Raw genomic sequence first — 24,795 nt, forward strand, 5'->3', positions numbered from 1 at the left:
CAATTCGCGCTCATGCTAATGTAATAAGCTGCATTCAGTTATGAACAAATTGTTATGGCACATTTTTTGTAGTACGTAAAAAAGTCGTTAAATAGTATCTGGTTTCAGCTTGGTCATAAATTAAATTTCTATCTCGCAGTTACTTACTTCATTGAGACATTATGTTTCTGACGTAACTCAAGGGAAAATGTATTAAAACTAAAGGCGCGTAAGTTTACCTTCAAAGTGGCCGCCGAGGTCTTCAAATTGTCCGCTGTTCACAGTAGATCACTTAACCGAATTGTGTGGCCTTGGATTGCTCGCTGGGGCCGGTGTCACCGAACTAGGCTACCCTACCCGAAGTGCTCACTGCTGGAAGAGTAGCGGCCGCAGATCACAAATGCACACGACCCTGATGTCAAAAAACTTTGTGTAAGTATGCCAGTAATGTACTTGCTACAAGCTTAAAGAAGTAGAAATTCGTAGTTCATCATGGCATGTACAATACTGGAAGGAGAGAAGATCAAATATACTCTGCCCACCTTGTACTCACTACATACTTTAGAACAAAACAGGTAAAGTCCTGTGGCAGAACCTGTCGTAGTTTCAGGATACGTGGAGAACAGCAACGAGCCCTCCAGTTGGCGCCACAAAAATGTGATGGAACAGCGTTCTCTCAGCAGGTCTGCAGGTCTTGTGTCCCACTAGAATCATAAGTTGTTACGGCCTGCATTGCCAACGACGTTGCCTACGGAAATGCAACCATAGGTGGAACACTATGGAAGTGTTCTGTTCGAAGAGGGCATCTGAAATCTCTATGATCGGCTCTGCACATGACGCACGACTAAAGACTACACTTCGGGTATGATAAATTATTTTTCGAGAGAGTATATGCATTGTAGTCATGTAAAGCTCTACAAGATACTGAAATTATTGCGTTGTACAACATCACTGAAACTGTTGTCCAAGAAAATCCATACACTCTTGTATTTAAGTGATAACTCTAGGAATATAATACAGCCTCCTACGTATCGCTACCTTACACAACAAAGACAAAATAAAATAAGAATCACTATGTTCGGACTGGAAGCTTCTGTTCGGTTCTTCGGAGATTGCAAATTGAATTTATGTTTTTTAAACTCTGCCCTACGCAAAACACCCTGTATTTCTGAAACTTCCTGGCAGATTAAAACTGTGTTCCCGACCGAGACTCGAACTCGGGACCTTTGCCTTTCGCGGGCAAGTGCTCTACCAACTGAGCTACCGAAGCACGACTCACGCCCGGTACTCACAGCTTTACTTCTGCCAGTACCTCGTCTCAGTTTTAATCTGCCAGGAAGTTTCATATCAGCGCACACTCCGCTGCAGAGTGAAAATCTCATTCTGGACCCTGTATTTCTTTTTATGTTTACCCAGACATCACGTTTCGACCCCTATGTGTCATCTTCTGTGTGTCTCGATTTGTATCTGTAAAATATCGTTAAAAGTTCATGGTTTTTTTTCTATAATCATGTTATAATTTTTGGGCCTAAAATAGAATATCAACCATGAGTTTTGCATGATGTTATACAGAAACAATTAGAGACCCAGAGAAGATGGCAAAATGGACTTTATAACTGGAACTACCATCTGCAATGCCGTTCATACTGGTCTGCAGATTTTGGATCTAATTGTTGAGCTATAACAATCATATAAATCTATCAGTGGAGACGATAATTCCCAGTGTCACATTTACTGCAAGAATCCTGAGAATCACATGAATCAGATCGCTTACAAACGCCTCGATCGACCTAATCATGACAATTGTTCAACAGCATTAAATAAAAGTTGTGTAAACTGAGGAGGTGGAAAAAATGCGAAGTTGGGCTGTATGAGTCTTAACAGGTTTGTTTAATAAGCCTGGGAGTATCAAAAATTTATAGAAAAAAATCAGTGGCAGACGACGCAAGAGAAGTATGTCTTTCTCGCAAAATTATGGGAGACCACATATTGAAATGAGCCAAGATGATTTGCTGTCCGACAGTGATTCCGATTCTCCGCAGCCCGAGTATCGACATGGGGAACAGGTCAGGGATATATTTTATATATGCATAGCTATAGGTGGGGAGAATCAGTCGCTAATGGTGAAAACCTTCACAAGTTTTTTATTTTGCGCAGCGCTACTAGTATCGGTCATAGACAATTTTCAAGTTAGAGATTCTACAATGTGACAAGTTAGTGTAAGGTTGTGAATACCGTACTTACAGGCATAAATCGCAGGAATGTTATACCATTATTTAGACGATTGCAAGTTGCTGTTTAAGGCCAACCGTAGTCAATAAAATTGTCAGTAATATAATAATTGTAGAGAGCAATTGTTTCCAGAAGGCTTATTCACATCGAAAGTCAATAACAAACTAAAAGACGAAAATAAGTCAAACAGTATATGGGAAGTAGTCAAAGATAATGCCACGTTAAAGATAAAAACATTACAGCGTATGTTAAAAAGTGAAGCTTCAACATAGCAAAGTGGTACAATGCAGTTTGGTTGAAAGTTAACATCTTACGTCTGTGAAATAGACCGACATACTAAGCATAAGCCATAAATGAAAACAAAGAAAGTCAAACTGACCAAAATTCTTATTAATAAAATTTGTAAAGACTGTGACGTACATTCAACAGAACTCAGTGCTTAGAAAAACATTCTAACTTTAACTAGCAGAACCAAAGAAGAGGATGAGAGGGTGAAACGATTTCCATAAAGTAAAATTTTAATAATCCTCTTTCTCTAGTACTTTTTCCTTTTCTACACGTGTCTTCTGCTTACAGCAGATAATAAAAGATATGACAACCCGTGCACGAGGCGCAGCCGCAGCAAGCATGTCACGTAGAACCGTCCACTACGCGAGACTGCCTGTAATTACCACCGCTCGACACTTTGTCAGTCAGTCTCGTTACTTCACTGAAGCTTTGTGGACGCGCTATTGATCCGTATAGAGTTTTGACGTGGCCTGTATTATGTTTTTGATTGGGTTGGTTACTTGACTCTTGGGATGCACTTAAGACGTCTCTGATGCGCTCTGGACTTGTTTTTGGTTAGCCGTTCGCTTCGTCAACTCTACCGTGATCGACTTCAGTAACCCGTTGTCTGTTCCACCGACCTCTGCTTTACCTCCAGTGCGAGGGATCATAAACTGTGTTCTACCTAAGAAAAATAGATAGAAGATACTGCATCGTCGAAAGTACGTCTAATGTAACGACCACTGCGTATTGGATTCGAGCGCGTGTACACTGAAGAACCAAGGAAACTGGTACACTTGCCTGATATGCGTAGGGCCCCCACGAGCACGCAGAACTGCCGCAACACAACGTGGCATGGACTCGACTAATGTCTAAAGTAGTGTTGGAGGGGACTGACGTCATGAATCCAGCAGGGCTGTCCGTAGATCCGTAAGACTATGAGGGGGGGGGGGGGGGGAGACCTCTTCTGATAGCACGTTGCAAATCATCCCAGATATGCCCAATAATGTTACTGTCTGGGGTACTTGATACCCAGCGGAAGTGTTCCTGGAGCCAATCTGGATGTGTGTGGTGACGCATTGTCCTGCTGGAATTGCCCAAGTCTGTCGGAATGGACAATGGACGTGAATGGATGCAGGCGATCAGACAGGATCCTTACGTACGTGTCACCTGTCAGAGTCGTATCTAGACGTATCAGGGATCTCATATTACTCCAATTGCACACACCCCACACCATTACAGAGTCTCCTCCAGCTTGAACAGTCCCCTGCTGACATGCATGGTCCATGAATTCATGAGGTTGTCTCCGTACCCGTGCACGTCCATCCGCTCTTTACAATTTGAAACGAGGCTCGTCCGAACAGGCAACATGTTTCGAGTCATCAATATTCCATTGCCGGTGTTGAAGGGCCCAGGCGAGACGTAAAGTGTTGTGTCTTGCAGTTATCAAGGGTACACGAGTGGGCCTTCGGATCTGAAAGTCTATATCGCTAATGTTTCGTTGAATGGTTCGCACGCTGACAATTGTTGATGGCCCAGCATTGAAATCTGCAGCAATTTGCGGAAGGGCTGCGCTTCTATCACGCTGAACGATTCTCGTCAGTCTTCGCTGGTCCAAATCGTGCAAGATCTTCTGTGGCCGCACCGATGTCGGAGATACGACGTTTTACAGGATTCCTGATATTCACAGCACACTCGTGAAATGGTCGTACGGGAAAATCCCCACTTCATCGCTACCTCGGAGATGCTGTGCTCCATCGGTCGTGTGCTGCCAAACACCTGTTGTCTTCTACCGCAGAGCCGTATTCTGCTGTTAACATATCTCTGTATTTCGGTAGGCATGCCGATATCACTTTCTTTGGCGGTTTAGTGTAGAAGGCTATCGACAATCTTCTTCCCCCCCTGCTCCTCCCCTCCTCGCGTATAAAATTCCCTTCGCGTCTTCTTAAATAGCAGACACTTTGCAATGTTATATTCTGTACCGCTCTGGCTATCTCTGTAACCGTAACTGTCTTTGACACATTCAGTACAACAGCAGAAGGAAACTGTCTTGAAGTTGCGGCAACACCCGAGCCAATGAGAAACGAGCGCGGTACGTGGTAGGGCTAGGGAACAGCGTGTCTGAATGAAAGCGAGTGTTGTGTGGAGTCTACTTGAACGCTGTGGCTTGAGATGGGCTGTTGTGGTGAAGATTATTTCGTATTGCAAGGCTTGCAGTGGTGATACTGACAGTGTTTTCATAACGTCAGAGCGTGCTTTCTATGTTGAGTTGTTACGTTCGTGGCTTTGTAACGTGAGTGATTTTCGAAGGACGGTACAGTATCCGGTTTCCATCAACCCATCAAAATATTAGACGAATTAAACTCACCACATTCTCATTTAATGAGATTCTTTCGTATTTTCTGAGGTATATAAATATTCTTTTGTTCAAGCGTTTCACGTGTTGTGACTTTTTTTGACCATATTCTATGCATACGTATGATGTTTGCGTCATGGTGGCTTAATCTTACTTTAAATGCAGTTATATATTTTTCTACTCAGACTCTCTTAACGCCATTCATGATCCCTTGCCATTTTTTTTCAAAATCTGATGTCTTTATGGCCAAGTTGCTATTTTCAGGCACGATCAAGCTTTGCCTTCAGCAAATATAGTAATTTTCCTGAAATATCACTGCAATCGGTATAAAGTGTTTGAGTAATTACCGTAAGCAATAAGCTTTGTATTTTACGCTGCGTGATTTTAGAGAACTGAAGAAAAATCAGCCACTGCAGTTGCTGAGAGAGCTGGCAGTTCACCACTGAATATAAAACGTTAGTACTTTACGTCTTGCATTTACAAATATGAGCATGGGACTGCTGCGCTCACAGACTGGCGCAAGCATATCGAATGCACGTTAATGTTAGCTACAAGCTCAGTTCATGAAACATTATTCACGTGAATTCGTATGTTTATTACAATTTACCAGGTTCATGTACTTCAGTTTAACCATTCACTGACGCTCATTAATAATACTTCGCACAAACTAAGATACTTCTGGTCTTTGTTGTAATATTTATTTAATAGCGCAGTCAGATAGCGTCTGTATTTAATATCTGAGAGGATATTCAAATTGAAGGCATATTCAGGATATACATTTGCACGTAAAAAATATTTAATGAAAGACCAGGAGATTTACAACAGAGACAGGGATGACAGTAAGTAGGCTGTTTAGGTTTTTATATTGGAAACGCCACGTAGCGCTCTGTATGAAAATCAATGGCTGTGCTGTGTGCAGTCTGTGGCTCGTTTGCATTGTTGTTGGCCATTGTAGTGTTGGGCAGTTGGCTGTTAACAGCGCGTAGCGTTGCGTAGTTGGAGGTGAGCCGCCAGCAGTGGTGGATGTGGGGAGAGAAATGGCGCAGTTTTGAAATTTGTAAGACTGGATGTCATGAACTGCTATGTATATTATCATTTTTCAACACTATTAAGGTAAATACATTGTTTGTTCTCTATCAAAATCTTTCATTTGCTAACTATGCCTATCAGTAGTTAGTGCCTTCAGTAGTTTGAATATTGATGTGTTTTTTATCTTTGTTATTGTATTATTATGTTATAAAATTGTAATTGACACCAGTTCATCAAATTAAGTAACTTGTAAGTTACATTTCACTGCACACGTTTCTGTTGGTCATAGTATATGGACAATATGTGAGAAGTAGGGACTGATAGTGCTTGCACGTGTGTTAATAATTGAGCAAGGGCTGTATAACAGCATTGCTGGTTCTAAGGACATTTAAAAAAAAATTGTGAGTGCACAAGTGGTGGTTATGGACTTGCTATATTGTCTGCAAGACTCTTCGATGGTGATTGTGCACCTGCACAGTCGCAACAGATGGCTGCTGGCCGTCTCTACAAGGACTACAGTGGCTCTGCACCTTTGATGACCCACCAATACCATTATTTCTACAAGGACTGCAGTGGGTCTGCACCTCTGGTGGCCCACCAGTATCATACTCTCTACCAGGACTACAGTGGGTCTGCTCTGTGGTGACCTACCTACCAATATTCTTCAAAACTTCGACTGACTCTGCTGTGGGTTTGCTCTGTTGTGGCCCATTACCTGTCTGGATGTCAAGAGTCAGCACTGTCTTTCCGTTAGAAGGACAACACTACTTCTTCAAGACAGCATGGAACTCCACTACTTCTGTGTGCATTTTCTTTTACTGCTCAAACTTTGTGAAAAACACTGCAATTTTACTGTGATGAATGATCAGGACTGTCTTTATGGACTGTGAGAAAATTTTATCTTTTGACCAACATTGTATCGATAAGTGTGTGCATTCGATTTCTTTGTTATTATAATTATGAAAATTTTTTTCAAATCTGTGTTGGCCACTGCCCAAAACAATTCGTAAAATTTTTTGTGGGGAGCATGGGGCTATGTAAGTAGGCTGTTTAGGTTTTTATATTGGTAACGTCACGTAGCGCTCTGTATGAAAATCAATGGCTATGCTGTGTGCAGTCTGTGGCTGTTTTGCATTGTTGTTGGCCATTGTAGTGTTGGGCAGCGGCAGCTGGATGTGAACAGCGCGTAGCGTTGCGCAGTTGGAGGTGAACCGCCAGCAGTGGTGGATGTGGGAAGAGAAATGGCGGAGTTTTGAAATTTGTAAAGCTGCATGTCATGAACTGCTATGTATATTATCATTTTTCAACACTATTAAGGTAAATACATTGTTTGTTCTCTATCAAAATCTTTCATTTGATAACTATGCCTATCAGTAGTTAGTGCCTTCAGTAGTTTGAATCTTTTATTTAGCTGGCAGTAGTGGCTCTAGCTGAATTGCAGTAGTTCGAGTAACAAAGATTTTTGTGAGGTAAGTGATTTTGTGAAAGGTGTAGGTTATGTTAGTCAGGGCCATTCTTTGTAGCGATTACTGAAAGTCAGATTGCGTTGCGCTAAAAAAATATTGTGTGTCACTTTAGTGAATGTTTGAGTACGTTCAGTTTTGCTGAGCTGTTTGAAAAGCAATGTAAGAGGTTTATCAGCACAGTAATTCATAAATTTTTCTAAGGGGACGTTTCAACAGTAGTGGTTAAATGTACCCTCTTGTACGCACCGTACGGCGGCTGGTAGGGAGCAGGTGTGGCGGCAGCCAGACCTGAGGAGGACTTGAAGAGTGAATGACTACCCTGCTGCACGTCTGATTTCTCTTACCCGCTGCAACGGCACGTTGTTGCCGCTGGAAGACGATGATAGTGGCAGCGGTGGTGCGTGGATTGCCCAGTGACCGAACGACGTGGGAGGTGGTGTCACGACCCTCGGGCACACACAACCAGGCCAGGTCGCCATCAAAGGTTCCTGACATATGCCCGTTATAAAGTCGACTGCCATGACGGCGACATTCTGGTCAGGTGAGAACACTAGCTACTGCATTCACCGTTGCAAAGAAGCCCCCCAACACGACAGTTGCCTCTCATTCAGCTGCTCACTAACATACACCGTACAGTCAAATTAATGTGAGCGTCTGTTAAAAGCCTGAACAGTCACCTTTTGCACCGCAGGCCGCTGCTAGACATGTAGGAAGAGAGCCAGTAAGTTTAAGCAAGGTAGCGACAGGGATATGGAGCTATGCTGACTGCAGTGTCGTGGTCAGTCAGCTGGGCTAGGTTTATCGGTTAAGGATCCATTGCGCAAAGAGCCCGGTCGGGGTAGTTGTTGTGGGTTGGCAAGACAGCCAACCCACTATGACAGGAAGCCGAAAGGTACGCGTTTAAGCTCACGCAGGCTGGCGTGAGGTCTGGAACAGGACAAGGTAATTGAGACTAGCAAAAAACGTACGTATCTTCTGGAATACTTAACTTTAATCCATAATTGGTGAACATCGCTCTTGACGGTACATGTTTTACAGCATCAATAGTAACTGGTAATGGCGCCTTGCCGGGTCGTAGCAAATGACGTAGCTGAAGGCTATGCTAACTATCGTCTCGGCAAATGAGAGCGTAATTTGTCAGTGAGCCATCGCTAGCAAAGTCGGCTGTACAACTGGGGCGAGTGCTAGGAAGACTCTCTGGACCTGCCGTGTGGCGGCGCTCGGTCTGCAATCACTAATAGTGGCGACACGCGGGTCCGACGTATACTAACGGACCGCGGCCGATTTAAAGGCTACCACCTAGCAAGTGTGGTGTCTGGCGGTGACACCACAGTAGTCACACAGATTCTCGATTCAGTTTAAATCCGGGAATTTGGAGGCCAAGGAGGTGCGGTTAATTCGTCCTGATGGTCCTCGAATCATGTATATGCACTACGAGCTGTGTGGGACGTTGCACTCTCCAGGTGGTAGATACCATCGCGCCGAGGAAAAACACGTTGGTTGTAGGGATAGACATTGTCCCCAAGGATAGACGCATACTTTTGTTTATCTATAATGACGAGATCACTCAGGGAATGACGCGAAAACATTTCCCACACCATAACGCTAAGTCATCTCTCCTGAACCCTACAGACAATTGTCACAAGGTGTTTGCATTTAGACGTTTCACGCCATACATGTCAACGGCCATCTGTCATCTGAAAATGCCAACTGTTACCGCTCGGTGGGTGCCCAGTTGCGGTAATGGGGTAAAAATTCCATCCTTCATCGGCGACGAACAGCAGTCAGCATTGCTGCATGAGTAAGGCCCGCTGAACGTCAGTGATGAAAGCCCGTTATGTCATCTGGGCCGTCAGCTCAACATCTGCAGGTATATTCTCCAGCCTCCGCTGTTATTGTATTACTGAACCCTGTACCGTACGTGAATTCAACCTCTGTCGCGCGCGGCTATTGCTTCGGAGCGTCGATTTTCCGTTTTCCGCTGTTGTGTAAGCGCAGTGGCGGTATCTACATCGCAGCACCGACTGCCACAGAGAGACAGAGAGAGAGACAGCAGAATGCTGGAGGCGTTCCAGGGAAAGGCTTTGGGCGGAGACGTCCGGATCGCGGCGAGATGCGGGCTTTCCAAAGTGTGGCGCATTCCAGCGCGTGTGGCCGCAGTTGGCAGCGCCACCCGTCGTCGGCGTCGGCGTCGGCGTCGGCGGCGTCGGCCCGGTTTGGGAGCGGCAGATAAGCATAATGGACAGGACGGCGGGCTATCGCCTGCCGACGTGCGCGCCGCGGCCGTGCCGCACATGCTAAGCCGCGGCACCACTGTGCGAGCACAGCCAGGCGGGTACTTAAAGGCTGCGGCGTGGGGCAGTTGCGTGCGTCCTCGCGTTCCGTGTCTCAGCTCTCCTACAACGCTTCGTGCAATAACGCCACGTCTGACTTCTTCTCCTCTGCGTCTTATCGAGCAAAGCTGTGTCCACATCCATATGCAGGGTAATGGCCCCACTCACTCTAAACTTTACCTGTGCTGTTTGAGCTTCTGAGCAACGGCCTTGCCGCAGTGGATATACCGGTTCCCGTGAGATCGCCGAAGTTAAGCGCTGTCGGGCGTTGTCAGCACTTGGATGGGTGACCATTCTGGCCGCCACGTGCTGTTGCCATTTTTCCGACTGCACTCAGCCTCGTGATGCCAATTGTGTAGCTACTGTAGTGGGACGCGAAATTGAAGCGTCACCCATCCACCAGTGTCAGCCCAGTTTGCAGGTGAATACAAGTTAATTTAGTGTTTTTTCTATGTGTTTTTGTCATATTTGTAATAGTTGTGAATTGTCTAAAGTTTGTATTTCATTTTTTATGTTTCATGTACGGAGAGGGCGGCGCAACGAACGGAGACAGTATCTTCACTGCCGGGGCCAGAGAGAAAATTGCTGGCCACTATACGTCGCGTGTCGACAGCCAAAGAGCAACAGAAGATCCTGAAACCGAGTTGTTGCGTCGTGCTTCTAAAACCCGAAAATTTTCTAATTTTGTACAACAATGATGTCATAGAAAGTTTAATCATGTTGTAAATAGTTAGTCCTATCTTGTCAAGGCTCAGGTTCACGTCTATATGTAGGAAGATAATAAACTGGTGGATACTGCTAAAGTTCAAATACGTGTTCCGAGAATTTATTTATAAGGAATTATGTGAATGAATTAATAATATATTTGACAAGATTATTAATTTTTGACAACGTTCATCGCGAGTTTGAATCTCGAAAGTTTATTCAATGTGGTTCTAATATTTATTAAATCAGATAACGTGCATCAATATAATTTCTGAGGAGAAACAAACGACATCTAAATTAAAAAAAGTTTTCACAAACCAATTGGACTGAGTGACTTAATTCTGCGCATACGACTCAAATGATGATGTTTTAATTATAGTTTCGTTCAAGAACCATTCTGAGACAATTTAAAAAGAATATAAATAATTTTGAAGTGTGTTGTAACTGACGTAGGTGACGAAGTCTACACATGGTCATATGTCAAAAGAAAATCATTTATAAAAAACTTACGTCGTTACACTACACTACTCGACCGAATAGTAGCGGCTTCGGTCAAGAATACCATCATAACGAATGGGTTAGCAGTGTGCTGACCCCACGCCCCTCCTATCCGCATCCTCCATGAGGATGACACGGCGGTCGGTTGGTCCCGGTACGCCACTCCTGGCCTAAAGACGGAGTGTTTCAGCATCTAACACTGCCTTCGCCCCACGTCATAAACTTCTCTGTGATGGCAAACATGGAAATGAAGAGATTCCATATACAGGTGATTTCAGTTCCGTGTGATACGTTTACATACACGGTTGAACAAAAATAGTGAAATACAGTGTGAAATCCGTAATTGGACATACAGTGGAGTGACAAAAGTCGTGGGATACCTCCTAACATCTTGTCGGACTTACTCTCGCCCGCCGTAGTGGAGCAACTCGACAAGAAATGGACTCAAAAAGTCGCTGGGAGTCCACTGCAGAAGTGCTGAGCCACGCTGCCTCTACAGCTGCCCCTAACTGTGAAATGGTTGCTTGTCCAGGATTCTGTGCACGAACTGACCGCTCGATTGTGTCCAATAAATTTTCGATGGGATTTACATCGGGCGACCTCGGTGGCCAGTTTATTCGCTGTAAATATCCTGAATGTTCTTCAAACCAGTCGCGAACAACTGTGTCCCCGTAACATGATTCCTTGTCATCCATAAAAATTCCATTGTTGTACGGCAACGTTGTAGTGCTACAACGATGAAAATTAATATTACGACGATGTCAAACCTTATTTTCATGATTTAAACAAGTATTCATGATATTAAAAATGTAATTATAATTTTATTAATTTCATTTTTGTACTCAGTGTATCAAAGACTTTCTAGTGCACGGAATAAACTAGCGTTGTTTGTACTACGAAACTATATATGATTGTTAAGGCTTAAGCATGTAATAATTCGATGTAAGACATTTTGTTGAGTCTGAATTTTGTTCTCGTACTGGTCGGTAGAGAAGGCAAAGTTCCTTAATCGATGTGAAGGTATAAAGGCTGTAAAAAGGAGAGAGAGAGAGAGAGAAGGTAAGTACAACTTATTCAAAACAAATATCTCTAAAGTGTAACGTCTTGTGATTTCCTATAACTAAAAATTGCAAGGTCTAATCTGAGCCTGTCCTGAATAACAGCGAAGAACATTTATGTTATCATATACAGGGCTATTACAAATGATTGAAGCGATTTCATAAATTCACTGTAGCTCCATTCATTGACATATGGTCACGACACGCTACAGATACGTAGAAAAACTCATAAAGTTTTGTTCGGCTGAAGCCGCACTTCACGTTTCTGCCACCAGAGCACTCGAGAGCGCAGTGAGACAAAATGGCGACAGGAGCCGAGAAAGCGTATGTCGTGCTTGAAATGCACTCACATCAGTCAGTCATAACAGTGCAACGACACTTCAGGACGAAGTTCAACAAAGATCCACCAACTGCTAACTCCATTCGGCGATAGTATGGGCAGTTTAAAGCTTCTGGATGACTCTGTAAGGGGAAATCAACGGGTCGGCCTGAAGTGAGCGAAGAAACGGTTGAACGCGTGCGGGCAAGTTTCACGCGTAGCCCGCGGAAGTCGACGAATAAAGCAAGCAGGGAGCTAAACGTACCACAGCCGACGGTTTGTAAAATCTTACGGAAAAGGCTAAAGCAGAAGCCTTACCGTTTACAATTGCTACTAGCCCTGACACCCGATGACAAAGTCAAACGCTTTGAATTTTCGGTGCGGTTGCAACAGCTCATGGAAGAGGATGCGTTCAGTGCGAAACTTGTTTTCAGCGATGAAGCAACATTTTTTCTTAATGGTGAAGTGAACAGACACAATGTGCGAATCTGGGCGGTAGAGAATCCTCACGCATTCGTGCAGCAAATTCGCAATTCACCAAAAGTTAACGTGTTTCGTGCAATCTCACGGTTTAAAGTTTACGGCCCCTTTTTCTTCTGCGAAAAAAACGTTACAGGACACGTGTATCTGGACATGCTGGAAAATTGGCTCATGCCACAACTGGAGACCGACAGCGCCGACTTCATCTTTCAACAGGATGGTGCTCCACCGCACATCCATCATGATGTTCGGCATTTCTTAAACAGGAGATTGGAAAACCGATGGATCGGTCGTGGTGGAGATCATGATCAGCAATTCATGTCATGGCCTCCACGCTCTCCCGACTTAACCCCATGCGATTTGTTTCTGTGGGGTTATGTGAAAGATTCAGTGTTTAAACCTCATCTACCAAGAAACGTGCCAGAACTGCGAGCTCGCATCAACGATGCTTTCGAACTCATTGATGGGGACATGCTGCGCCGAGTGTGGGAGGAACTTGATTATCGGCTTGATGTCTGCCGAATCACTAAAGGGGCACATATCGAACATTTGTGAATGCCTAAAAAAACTTTTTGAGTTTTTGTATGTGTGTGCAAAGCATTGTGACAATATCTCAAATAATAAAGTTATTGTAGAGCTGTGAAATCGCTTCAATCATTTGTATTAACATTGTATTTTCTTCGTTTGATCACGGTTGTATTCGCATGTTTCTTTTTGTTACGCGACGTGTTATGAATATTTTCATTATACGCGCAAAAAGTGCACACAGCTTTAATCGAACCTGCGTCTTTCGGAAACGATAACTTTTAATCAGTACAATTACGCGAATACCGTCTAAATCGCAACTGTGGTCGCAAAAGTGTTTCCTGCACCAAATATTTTCTATAAAACGTGTATTCTCCAAAGCGAGCAGCATTGCACTATCGCTGACTCGCAACAATCGAAAGAGTAAAAACAGTGCGTAAATAAAATTGCCACCTTTTAATAATTATTATTATCGCATTAAATAAATAAATAGCAATTCAGTGGCCATCCAATGAATAAACAGAGAGGGCAATTCAACGTGAAGTTCATGAATGGCTGCGAATGGTCTCCAAGTAGCTGAACATAACCATTTGCAGCCAACGTTCGGTTCAGTTGAACCAGAGGACCCAGACCGTTCCATACAAACACAGCCACCATTATGGAGCCACCATTAACCTGCACAGTGCTGTTTATACAACTTGGGTTCATGGCTTCGTGGGGTCTGCGACACACTCAAACCCAACCGTCAGCTCTTCCCAACTGAAGTCGCGATTCGTCTGATCACGCTGCGATCTTCCAGTCGTCTAGGGTCGAACTGAAGTGGTCACGAGCCAAGGAGAATGTCGTGCTGTTGGTAAAGGCTGTCGCGTCGGTCGCCTGCTGCCACAGCCCATTAACGCTAAGTATCGCCGCACTGTCCTAACGAATACGTTCGTGATTCCTGCAGTGCTGCTTGTCTGTTAGCACTGACAACTCTATGCAAACGCCGCTGCTCTCGGTCGTTAAGTGAAGGCCGTCGGCCACCACGTCGTCCGTGGTGAGATGTCATGCCTGATATTTCATATTCACGGCACACTCTTGACGCTGTGGATCTGGAATATGGAATTCCCTAACGATTTACGAAACGGAATGTCCCACGATTCTAGCTCCAACTACCATCCGAGTTCAGAGTCTGTTAATTGCCGACGAGCGGCCATAATCACATCGGATACCTTTTCACATGAATTACCTGAGTACATATGACAGCATCGCCAATGCACTGCCCTTTTATACCTTATGTACGCGATACTACCGCAATCTGTATATGTGCATATCGTTATCCCTTCATCTTTGCCACCCAGTGTATTTCAGACGAAAAAGAAAAAAAAAAAAGTAAACGATCGTGTTAGTGGTGGATAAGAGAGCGGATAGGGCGGCGGGATTTGGAGCAGCAAGAATCTCACTGTAAAGCTTTTACGGGAATGACAACGATGAACTTGGAAGAAAAACTTCTTATAATTGGATACAGAATTTCCAATGTAGATACTATTATGGATAAAGTTTGGAAGGTAGGAGACGAGATACTGGCAGAAGTAAAACTGTGAGAGCGGGCGTGAGTCGTGCTTCGGTAGTTCAGTTGGTAGAGCACTTGCCCGCGAAAGGCAAGGTCCCGAGTTCGAGTCTCGGTCTAGCACACAGTTTTAATCTGCCAGGAAGTTTCAAATCAGCGCGCACTCCGCTGCAGAGTGAAAATCTCATTCGGGAAACATCCCCAAGGCTGTGGCTAAGCCATGTCTCCACAGTATCCTTTCTTTCAGGAGTGCTAGTTCTGCAAGGTTCGCAGGAGAGCTTCTGTAAAGTTTGAAAGGTAGGAGACGAGATACTGGCAGAAGTAAAGCTGTGAGACCGGGCGTGAGTCGTGCTTCGGTAGCTCAGTTGGTAGAGCAGTTGCCCGCGAAAGGCAATGGTCCCGAGTTCGAGTCTCGGTCGGGCACACAGTTTTAATCTGCCAGGAAGTTTCAAATCCATTAGTGTTAAAGACAGACTGCTTGTGACGCTAAGGTTGCTAGCATCAGTCTTTAGTAATTAGCTTTGTCTTTAGTAAACCAACAATTTCGATGAAATAACATTGTACCAGTTTCATCTCGATAAACAGAGATGTTTTAAAGCCAAATTGGGCGGGTATCTCATAAGTGAAGCATTTTTGGACAAGCAATTGTTTGAACGTTTTTACTTGAATTGACTTAAGGAACCCTTCGTAAATTCCTGAAGGTCTGTTCTACAACACCTAATATGATGAAATAATCAATGAAGATAACATGACATAAAATTATAAATCCAGCTTTATTATTTGAAGTTAGATGCCAATTTTCCGATTTCTTGAACGATTATATTCAAACATAACTTCACTCGTTTCCCAATAGTAATTAATCTATATTATAACACTTCTTCCTGATTTCTTGACTTGTGAATATTCTGGTAAATTTCTTCTATAGATGTGTTAAATAATTCCGTACTTATACTCTATCGTACGTTTTAAGACATAACTCTGTGACCATGTTATAGAATATAGACCATTCTTTGATTTCAATTCTGAGGAAGACCCTCCTAGCAGGGTTGAAACCCGGTTAATTCGTTAAAAATAGTGACCGAGGGCTGTTTTTCTTTCAATTACAGCGAAGTTTGTTTGTTTTGGAGGTTCAAAATGGTTCAAATGGCTCTGAGCACTATGGTACTTAACATCTGAGGTCATCAGTCCCCTAGAACTTGGAACTAGTTAAAACTAACTAACCTAAGGACATCACACACATCCACGCCCGAGGCAGGATTCGAACCTGCGACCGTAGCAGCAGCGCGGTTCCGAACTGAAGCGCCTAGAGTCTCTCGTCCACAGCGGCCGGCTTGGGAGGTTCCTTCTTGCAGCTGGAAGGTTTCGAGAGGTGAGCAGCAGGTGGTTGAGTTTCGCCAGCGCTGCCACGCGATCCAGCCCTGGGACGTTGAAGGCGATCTGGCGCCCGCGTGCGGTAAGAGAAGTAGCGCTTTGTCGTATCGTATCGTACCGCACCGTGTCCAGAGCGCCAGAATCCGAATGAAACGCACACTTCCGGCCTCCACGCGTGGGAAGCCTCGGCACACGTGTAGGGCTTCTCACACTCGCCCTACGTCCCAGAGGAGAGGGTCTACCAGCGAAAGCAGAAAAAAGGAGGAAGGGAAGAAGAGAGAGAGAGAGAGAGAGAGAGAGAGAGAGTGAGGGGGGGGGGAGGGCAGACAGATAGACAAAGAGTGAAACTGACATGCAGTTTGCCTGTAGAGAAAAAGGGAGGAAGGTGAAGATGTGACGCCCAGTCGATGACGAAACGGAGTAGTGGACGTCACATGTGGCTACACGCCAAGTATCCCGCGCAACAGCGACTACCACTCCCAGCAGGTGTCGAATGGTCAGCACCGGCGTGGCGTCTTGTATATGTTACGTTCCGCGTCATTTTGCTGTTGCACAGAGGAAGTGCAGGTCGTTGAGTCTTCATGTACTGGAACGTGGAATTGGGTCAGTGCTACTGTGAAACGGGTGCGATACTTTGCAATGCCGTGTGCTTTCATTCACTATAGAATCGTCCCTGTTCATTCACTATAGAATCGTCCCTGATACTCTATTACAACGTGAATCAGATACATTTTGATAAGTTCTAAGTATACATCCTAGGCCTTTACCGGAATAATCAAATATTTTATCAAAACTGTGTTGTACACAGAAGTAGATCCAAACCTTTTCACGTCTCTTCGAAGTGTCCTCAGCTGTTGTTCCATTGTTCGAATTTCTTCGTGTCTATTCGTGGCTGGTGGTAATCAGTCTACTTCAACCTTCTTTTTGTTAAATTAACGGCAAATTAACTTTAAAACCGTCAATACAATCAGCAATAATTTCATAAATTTTGTGTCGCCTTACTTTCATGGAAGTTGAGAACAACTTGTGCCTAAATTTGTTGACGGCGACTAGTTTGTTAGCAACTTTTTCCTCATTGCCGTCGTTTCGCTGTAACAGCAATCGTATAACCTCTGGTAAAGAGTGTGTAGTGTGTTTATTCGTTGTTATTTTTTTTCTTTTATGTGATTCATTTTCCTCTTTACCTTTTCGTTGTACGTGTGTGAACGTGCCAGTTGGGAAGATATATGTTGAGTTGAAACATCAACTCAACGTATTCGGAGGTCTTTGTATAGTCATAGGCCTGTAGCGCCTCCCGAACCTTTAAGCCGATTGAGGCAGGACCAGAGACACTGGAAAATCACAGACAGCCGATGTCCTGCGTCACTGAATGCAGATGCAGGGTTCGCCCATAGTCCTCCCCACCCCTCCTCCTCCTCTACCCCTCAATCAATCTCTCTTCCCTCAATCAACCTCTCTTCTCGTTATCATGTCTAATATTTTCCTCCTGAGCTCAATGAACACTTGCATGCACGAGCTTTCATGAATTCTTCATTAGTTTCCGGTTTCTGAATTTATGAAATCTGGTGGATTTTTGATCATAAGCCCACTGCCTGCCCATTAGTTTAAAGCTACCTTCTCATGATCCTGTTTAATGTATACATCACTTTCCTCTAAGTTCAACGAATATCCGCACGCATTTATTGTTGTGAATTACTTTGTATTTTCTGAACTTAAGAAAACTGACTGATGTTCGATCACTGGCCAGTGACGTGTTATGAGTATGTACGCTAGTGGAATGCTACCAAAACTGCTTCTTGAGCTCGTTCTTATATTACTCAATGTTGTAGTTGTTGTGGTCTTCAGTCCTAAGACTGATTTGATGCAGCTCTCCATGATACCCTATCCTGTGCAAGTTTCTTCATCTCCCAGTAGGTACTGCAGCCTACATCCTTCTGAATCTGCTTGGTGTATTCATCTCTTGGTCTCCCTCTACGATTTTTACACTCCACGCTGCCCTCCAATACTAAATTGGTGATCCCTTGATGCCTCAGAACATGTCCTACCAGCCGATCCCTTCTTCTAGTCAAGTTATGCCACAAACTCCTCTTCTCCCCAATCACATTCAGGACCTCCTCATTAGGTATGTGATATACCCATCTAATCTTCAGCATTATTCTGTAGCACCACATTTCGAAAGCTTCTAATCTCTTCTTGTCCAAACTATTTATCGTCCATGTTTCACTTCCATACATGGCTACACTCCATACAAATACTTTCAGAAACTACTTCCTATACTCGATGTTAACAAATTTCTCTTCTTCAGAAACGTTTTCCTTGTCATTGCCAGTCTACATTTTATATCCTTTCTACTTCGACCATCATCAGTTATTTTGCTCCCCAAATAGCAAAACTCCTTTACTACTTTAAGTGTCTCATTTCCTAATCTAATTCCATCAGCATCACCCGACTTAATTCGACTACATTCCATTATCCTCGTTTTGCTTTTGTTGATGTTCATCTTATATCCTCCTTTCAAGACACTGTCCATTCCATTCAACTGTTCTTGCAAGTCTTTTGCTGTCTCTGACAGAATTACAATGTCATCGGCGAACCTCAACGTTTTTATTTCTTCTCCGTGGATTTTAATACCTACTCCGAATTTTTCTTTTGTTTCCTTTACTGCTTGCTCAATATAAAGATTGAACGACATCGGGGAGAGGCTATAACACTGTCTCACTCCCTTCCCAACCACTGCTTTCCTTTCATGTCTCTCAACTCTTATAGCTGCCATCTGGTTTCTATACAAATTGTAAATAACCATTCGCTCCCTGTATTTTACTCCTGCCACCTTCAGAATTTGAAAGAGAGTATTCCAGTCAACATTGTCAAAAGCTTTCTCTAAGTCTGCAAATGCTAGAAACGTAGGTTTGCCTTTTCTTAATCTAGCTTCTAAAATAAGTCGTAGGGTCAGTATTGCCTCACGTCTTCCCGTATTTCTACGGAAACCAAACTGATCTTCCCCGCGGTCGGCTTGTACCAGTTTTTCCATTCGTCTGTGAAGAACTCGCGTTGGTATTTTGCAGCCGTGACTTATTAAACTGATAGTTCGGTAATTTTCACATCTGTCAACGCCCGCTTTCTTTGGGATTGGAATTATTATATTCTTCTTGAAGTCTGAGGGTATTTCGCCTGTCTCATACATCTTGCTCACCAGATGGTAGAGTTTTGTCGGGACTGGCTCTCCCAAGGCTATCAGTAGTTGTAATGGAATGTTGTCTACTTCGGGGCCTTGTTTCGACTCAGGTCTTTCAGTGCTCTATCATACTCTTCACGCAGTATCATATCTCCCATTTCATCTTCATCTACATCCTCTTCCATTTCTATAACATTGTCCTCAAGTACATCGCCCTTGTGTAGACCCTCTATATACTCCTTCCACCTTTCTGCTTTCCCTTCTTTGCTTAGAACTGGGTTTCCATCTGAGCTCTTGATATTCGTACTAGTGGTCCTCTTTTCTCCAAAGGTCTCTTTCGTTTTCCTGTAGGCAGTATCTATCTTTGTCCTCTAGCCATGCCTGCTTAGCCATTTTGCACTTCTTGTCGATCTTATTTTTGAGACGTTTGTATTTTTTTTTTTTGCCTCCTTCATTTACTGCATTTTTATATTTTCTCCTTTCATCAATTAAATTCAATATTTCTTCTGTTTCTACTAGCCCTCGTCTTTTTACCTTCTTGATCCGCTGCTGCCTTCACTACTTCATTCCTCAAAGCTACCCATTCTTCTTCTATTGTATTTCTTTCCCCTATTCCTGTCAATTGTCCCCTTATGCTCTCTTTGAAACTCTGTACAACCTCTGGTTTAGTTAGTTTATCCAGGTCCCATCTCCTTAAATTCCCACCTTTTTGCAGTTTCTTCAGTTTTAATCTACCGTTAATAACCAATAGATTGTGGTCAGAGTCCACATCTGCCCCTGGAAATGTCTTACAATTTAAAACCTGGTTCCTAAATCTCCGTCTTACCATTATATAATCTATCTGATACCTTCTAGTATCTCCAGGATTCTTCCAGGTATACAACCTTCTTTTATGATTCTTGAACCAAGTGTTAGCTTTGATTAAGTTATGCTCTGTGAAAAATTCTACCAGACGGCTTCCTCTTTCATTTCTTAGCCCCAATCCGTATTCACCTACTATGTTTCCTTCTCTCCCTTTTCCTACTCTCGAATTCCAGTCACCCATGACTATTAAATTTTCGTTTCCTTTCACTACTTGAATAATTTATTTTTTCTCATCATACATTTCATCAATTGCAGAGCTAATTGGCATATAGACCCGAATGGGGGACTATTTTACCTACATCTATACATCTACATCTACATGATTACTCTTCAATATACATTTAAGTGCTTGGCAGATGGTTCATCGAACCACAATCATACTATCTCTCTACCATGCCACTCCCTAACAGCGCGTGGGAAAAACGAACACTTAAATCTTTCTGTTCGAGCTCTGATTTCTCTTATTTTATTTTGATGATCATTCCTACCTATGTAGGCTGGGCTCAATAAAATATTTTCGCATTCGCAAGAGAAAGTTGATGACTGAAATTTCGTAAATAGATCTCGCCGCGACGAAAAACGTCTTTGCTTTAATGACTTCCAACTCGCGTATCATATCTGCCACACTCTCTCCCCTATTACGTGATAGTACAAAACGAGCTGCCCTTTTTTGCACCCTTTCGATGTCCTCCGTCAATCCCACCTGGTAAGGATCCCACACCGCGCAGCAATATTCTAACAGACGACGAACGAGTGTAGTGTAAGCTGTCTCTTTAGTGGACTTGTTGCATCTTCTAAGTGTCCTGCCAGTGAATCGCAACCTTTGGCTCGCCTTCCCCACAATATTATCTATGTGGTCTTTCCAACTGAAGTTGTTCGTAATTTTTACACCCAGATACTTTGTTGAATTGATAGCTTTGAGAACTGTACTATTTATCGAGTAATCGAATTCCAACGGATTTGTTTTGGAACTCATATGGATCATCTCACACTTTTCGTTATTTAGCGTCAACTGCCACACCATACAGCAATCTTTTCTAAATGGCTTTGCAACTGATACTGGTCTTCGGATGACCTTACTAGACGGTAAATTGCAGCATCATCTGCGAACAACCTAAGAGAACTGCTCAGATTGTCACCCAGGTCATTTATATGGATCAGGAACAGCAGAGGTCCCAGGACGCTTCCCTGGGGAACACCTGATATTACCTCCGAAATATTTTACCCAAGAGGAAGCCGTCATCTTTTATCCATACAGTAAAGCTGCATGCCCTCGGGAAAAATTACGGCCATAGTTTCCCCTTGCTTTCAGCCGTGTTACTCGATGTTTATGCATATTTATGAAAACGTACTGCCAGTTAATGACATATGTTTGCGCCCTTGCGTGCATTGATTGTTGTTTCTGGCCATCCATCAAGATCCATCTGGTGTTCCCCAGCGCTCTCTAGAATCTACCAAACGTTTAATCACTTAGCTGAAAATATTTGAGCAGTGGCTGGCTCATGTTATTCATTGGATTAAACCTTGGTTGCTATTCTGTGTTTAGTCTCCCGCGGTTAGCGCGATTATGCTGTTATCCTCTGTCTCCGCGAGTGGCAGCAGCAGCGTGTATCGATTTTCGCACTCTTGTACTATCTTTGGCGTGGCGCTTATAGTTTCCGGCTGTGCTGAGTGCGAGCAGTTGCTCGGTTGGCGTGGAGCAGCGAGGAAATCTCCGCGGCGCTTAGTTTGACCGGGTCCGCGGTTCGGAGTGTGTGCTGCTGTTCCCACTGCTACGAGGTCCGTGGCTCACCGATCCTGGACACGAAAGTTGAATTTTGACTTAATGTACCAGCAAGTCACGACTGTTTGTGTCGTTTGGATTTCGTTGTCGGCTAGTGGGACATTCCCGCAAGCGACAACGTGTGTTTTCAAGTTGCCAAATTTTAGCCTCCCTCCGGTGGAGTTTAACTGTGCTTGGTTATTTTGAATTGAAGTGCACCAGTGGAATCTTCTGCCTTGAGGCCTTAACGTTCTTCTTAGCTGCGCTGGCCGTTGACGTAAATTCAGGCAGTGTATTTTCCTCATCGTTTTGTCGCTGTCCAGCACTGTGTGTAGTTTGACAGCTCAATGTATAATTGGTTGTAGGCACCAACACCTTCTACGTTGTTCCATTGAACTCCCTGTTGTGTGCTGGTCGGGTGGAGCAGAAGTTCTCCTGTGGGTGGGTCAGTTGACTGTCTGTCGGTTGGGTTGTCATTGTATCGAGAATGGTTGGGCCGACTACCTGTCTCACCTGAGCGACCGTTGATGTTTGAATTAGAGGCCGACCCTGCAAACTTCTGAGTGCGGTTCGGTGTACTGCCTTTTCTTATTTGTTCTTGTTGTTTGTATTTGTATGGCTTCCAGCCGACTTTTAAATTAAGGTTGTTTTGCCCTTAAGGTGTCAGATTGTTTGGGCCTTCAGCCTAATTGAGAGAACTGATTTAAGATAAGGGCTTCTGCCTTTTAAATTTCTGATTTTGGTTTGAGTCTTAAGTTATTGGCTTTCAGCAGATTTTAAATTAAAGTGGTCTTGTCCTTAAGGCATGAGAGTGTATGGTGTATTCAGCCGGTTATTAAGTTCCAAAAATTAATGTTGTGTTTTCTTTTTTTAAAAAAAAAATTCTTGGCTCTTGTACTGTTTGGTCAAGTAAATAAAGTCGTATGTCTGAGTGTAACTGACAGCCGCTTATTTTGGCCCCTTTCCACAATTTAAACTAACTGTCCTGCGCTGTGGGTTTAGCAGGGTGTTTCAATAGTTTCACATGTGCCTGCATACTGTAAGAATAAATCGTGCATGTACCCACCTCCCCCTCCTCTCTTGTACCTAATGTACCTAATTAAAGTTTACTCATTTCATTTCATTGTTGTGAAAGAGAGTTTACTAGTTAAGAATCAGTTTTATTGTATTAAATGTCAGACTGGTTTATTTTTTAGGACTGTGTACCAGAGGAAGGTTTTCATTTACAATGTTAATTAATAAGACAGTCTTGTGATCAATAGACTTTGATATGAATAACCACAGTAAGTTCGTTTCCCCTTACTATCACCCAAAATAGAACAATCTGAGCATGAGCACCGAGTATATCGACTATTAAACGAAAGTTTGGCCGTTTGTGAATTAAATTCGCCGACTGCATGATGTTATTTTACCGTACTGCCTGTATACCCATCAGGAACACAATAAATTCCTATCCACGTTGTCCATTGTACCACAGAAATAGATATCTTAATAATGAACTTATTGGGCCTTTCACGCTGTATAAAAGACAGACAGACAGACACCGTCCCAACAGGCCGTGCAGGCCCAACACCACCGACCGACCCTGAGGTGTCGCCGGATGCGAATGCGGAGGGTCACGTGGTCACCACACTGCTCTCCCGGCAGCTGTCAGTTTTCCTGACAGCTGCTGCTGCTCCTCAATGAAGTAGCTCCTCAATTCGCCTCACAAGGGCTGAGTCCACCCCACCTGCTAACAGCACTCGGCTGACCTGGACGGTGACCGAACGAAGTGCTATCCAAGCCCGACATCGCCTGACTTCTGACGGGAGCCGAAGCTATCATTGCTGCAAGTTTACGCTACATGTATTACATAATTCTTCCGACTGGCAAGGTGGTAAATATCAAGTGCGTGACTGAGACCTACCTGCAGGAGCAGGACGTAGATGATCTAAATACATTTTAAAGACGGACAATTTTAGCCTTTATCTAGCGTAACAGTTCAGACTGGGCAAACGGCTTTCCACCTGGCTATCCTCCGTGTCTCGTCAACTACACCACTGACCATTAAAATTGCTACACCACGAAGATGACGTGCCACAGACGCGAAATTTAACCGACAGGAAGAAGATGTTGTGATATGCAAATGGTTAGCTTTTCAGAGCATTCACACAAGGTTGGCGCCGGTGGCGACACCTACAACGTGCTGACATAAGGAAAGTTTCCAACCGATTTCTCATACACAAACAGCAGTTGACCGGCGTTGCCTGGTGAAACGTTGTTGTCATGCCTCGTGTAAGGAGGAGGAATGCGTACCATCACGTTTCCGACTTTGATAAAGCTCGGATTGTAGCCTACCGCGATTGCGGTTTATCGTATCGCGACATTGCTGCTCGCGTTGGCCGAGATCCAATGACTGTCACTAGAATATGGAATCGGTGGGTTCAGGAGGGTAAAACGGAATGCCGTGCTGGATCCCAACGGCCTCGTATCACTAGCAGTCGAGATGAAAGGTATCTTATCCGCACGGCTGTAACGGATCGTGCAGCCACGTCTCGATCCCTGAGTCAACAGATGGCGACGTTTGCAAGAGAACAATCATCTACACGAACAGTACGACGACGTTTGCAGCAGCATGGACTATCAGGTAAGAGACCGTGGCTGCGGTTACCCTTGACGCTGCATCACAGACAGGAGCGCCTGCGATGGTGTACTCGACGACTAACCTGGGTGCACGATTTTCAAAACGTCATTTTTCGGATGAATCCAGGTTCTGTTTACAGCATCATGATGGTGACATCAGGGTGAATGCACATTGGTATCGTTTATTCGTCATCACCGTACTGGC

At 43.9% G+C, this 24,795-nt stretch overlaps 2 non-coding genes and 1 pseudogene across 2 annotated transcripts; 2 read left to right on the top strand and 1 right to left on the bottom strand.

Moving 5' to 3' along the window:
* Positions 1-1,174: 1,174 nt before the first annotated feature.
* On the bottom strand, positions 1,175-1,249 carry Trnas-cga. The gene has a single exon. It is a non-coding gene; the product is annotated as a tRNA-Ser (tRNA).
* Positions 1,250-9,862: 8,613 nt separating this feature from the next.
* LOC124723004 lies at positions 9,863-9,980 on the top strand (annotated as a pseudogene).
* A 5,165-nt stretch (positions 9,981-15,145) lies between these two features.
* Positions 15,146-15,220, top strand: Trnas-cga. The gene has a single exon. It is a non-coding gene; the product is annotated as a tRNA-Ser (tRNA).
* The last annotated feature ends 9,575 nt before the right edge of the window (positions 15,221-24,795 follow it).

This window comes from Schistocerca piceifrons, chromosome 1 (assembly GCF_021461385.2).
Source record: "Schistocerca piceifrons isolate TAMUIC-IGC-003096 chromosome 1, iqSchPice1.1, whole genome shotgun sequence".
Taxonomy (NCBI): Eukaryota; Metazoa; Arthropoda; class Insecta; order Orthoptera; family Acrididae; genus Schistocerca; species Schistocerca piceifrons.